This window comes from Xyrauchen texanus, chromosome 35 (genome assembly GCF_025860055.1).
Source record: "Xyrauchen texanus isolate HMW12.3.18 chromosome 35, RBS_HiC_50CHRs, whole genome shotgun sequence".
In the NCBI taxonomy this organism is placed as follows: Eukaryota; Metazoa; Chordata; class Actinopteri; order Cypriniformes; family Catostomidae; genus Xyrauchen; species Xyrauchen texanus.
The window spans coordinates 38926362-38928861 of record NC_068310.1 but is presented as its reverse complement, the minus strand read 5'-3'; positions in this window follow the sequence as shown (position 1 = coordinate 38928861).

Below are 2500 nucleotides of genomic sequence, written 5' to 3'. Positions count from 1 at the left end.
AAATGTGTGGATAAAAGCGTCTGCCAAATGCATAAATGTAAAAGTACGAGTTGCACTGTCAACGTTTATCACAAGAGTGCTTTAGCGGACGTTAGCGTGAACTAGCGAAGACTCGTCCACTTTGAGTCTTCTCTTTACATTCAACTACTCTCTTGGTGCAGCAAGAGTTTGTATAAAAGTTAGTTTATGTCAGTACCATCTTACCAGACTTTCGAAGGTACCTCTATCGCCCCCTTGAGTACTGAGGTTTGTTCCCGACACGGTAACGCAAGAAAGCGTGTTATGCGTGTTCAACTGGATTGTGAATGCCAAATGAATATTCCGTGGTATCGTAAATAATGCAATAATACAATAATAAAGAATAAACATGTCTCTGGTATGCAGTTGACCATAATACGCACAATAATTATAATGATCATACTGAAATTAGGGCTGTCGATTTAACGCGTTAATTCAGTGCGATTCATTTTATTACAAATAACGCGTTAAAAAATTCATGCAATTAATCGCAGCGCCTCCTGACCGTAATAAGGAAGATTCCTGAGAAATGCAAGCGTGTAGTTCCACCTGTTTACTCCAGGGGCAGTAAGTGAAACTTCAGCAAGTGTTGCCAACTTAGCGACTTTGTCTCTAGATTTAGCGACTTTTTAGACCTCTTTAGCGACTTGTATTCAAAAAAGCGACTAGCGACAAATCTAGCGACTTTTTGGACAAACCTTAGCTACTTGTCACTGACCAAGTGATGTCATGAATATGTTAATTAGCGTATGACGTCATCTAGTGACATTTATCGACTTTTCGAAGTCAATCATGTGTTACGTTCTTGCGTTCAAAACACTTGATGGAGCGCAAATCCGAACTAAGCGATCTCAAGATGTTACTTGTATGTAAACGTCAACAATTACATGCCTGTTTTGGAAGTCTTTGGGGCAAGCAAAGGGTTTAAAAGCAGAAATATGACGCTCATATTGTGTGTGATATTTAACATGTGCAGATGGATACAGTCATGCAGGCCGCTCTTGCCGGTTTTAAGTGTTTCTGACAGGTCCTGTTTCAAGGGCCACGGGATGCAACACCGCTGAGGATGCTGGGTAAATGTGTGTCACACAGGTCAGCGTCCCGAGGCGTATTGAGTGTGTGTTGCCGCGGTACAGAGGATGGGCCGGCGTCGCGATCATTCACAGAGCCGCCCGCAGACGAGCCACACGAGCCGTTAGCGCTTACAGCTAAAATCTGCTTCCAGAACAATCCATTACGGGCTGACAAGTTAAATGTTCCATGCGACACCATATGGCATCAGAGCAGCTTCTCTATGCAGGAGAAAAGCCGGAGAATGCATCACAATTAAGAGCTTTGGCTGCAGTTGAGATGCTTCATTCCTACTTCCTCAATGCTACTCCATCTTTTTTCCCTTTAGATCTGTCTTTCCCTTATCCTCTCATGTTTTCCTCCTTGAGCCAACAACACAACGACAAATGAGACTGTACAAAACTGACCATGGTGGGCATACTACAAACAATATAATTGAATACAGGTATTGTAACTTAGTTAAAACTATGGTAACATTGTATTGTCATTGTTGTGATATAATGAATAAAGTGACTTCTGTAGAACACAAATTATGATTTTTAGAAGAATATTTCAGCTCTGTGCAAGTGAATGGGTACCAACATTTTGACGCTCCAAAAAGCACATAAAGGCAGCTTAAAAGTAGGGCTGTTAAATGATTGAAGTATTTAATCAGATAAAGCACCAACTCCATAGGGGGGCACCAGAATCTCCACTGGCTGTCTTTATTGGCACGTTATATGTTGTTCAAGGATCCGGTAGCAGTCGCTGAACACAGACGATCGCACCGCGCTCACACTTTCACTTCATGCTCGTATCGCACCGAAACTCACAACGTTCGCCTCGCGCTCGCATCGCACCTCGCACGCAACATTCTCCATGTGCTCGCACCTCAACCTCACAACGTTAGCCTCCCTCACACCTCGCAACTTTCGTCTCATGCTCGCACCTCGCACCTCGCAACTTTCACCTCGCACCTCGCAACTTTCGTCTCACGCTCGCATCTCGCAACTTTCACCTCGCACCTTGCAACTTTCGTCTCATGCTCGCACCTCGCAACTTTCACCTTGCACCTCGCAACTTTCGTCTCATGCTCGCATCTCGCAACTTTCACCTCGCACCTCGCAACTTTAGTCTCACTCTCGCATCTCGCAACGTTCACCTTGCAACTTTCATCTCACGCTCGCACCTCGCAACTTTCGTCTCATGCTCGCATCTCGCAACTTTCACCTCGCACCTCGCAACTTTCGTCTCATGCTCGCACCTCGCAACTTTCGCCTCGCACCTCGCAACTTTCGTCTCATGCTCGCATCTCGCAACTTTCACCTCGCACCTCGCAACTTTAGTCTCACTCTCGCATCTCGCAACGTTCACCTTGCAACTTTCATCTCACGCTCGCACCTCGCAACTTTCATCTCATGCTCGCATCTCG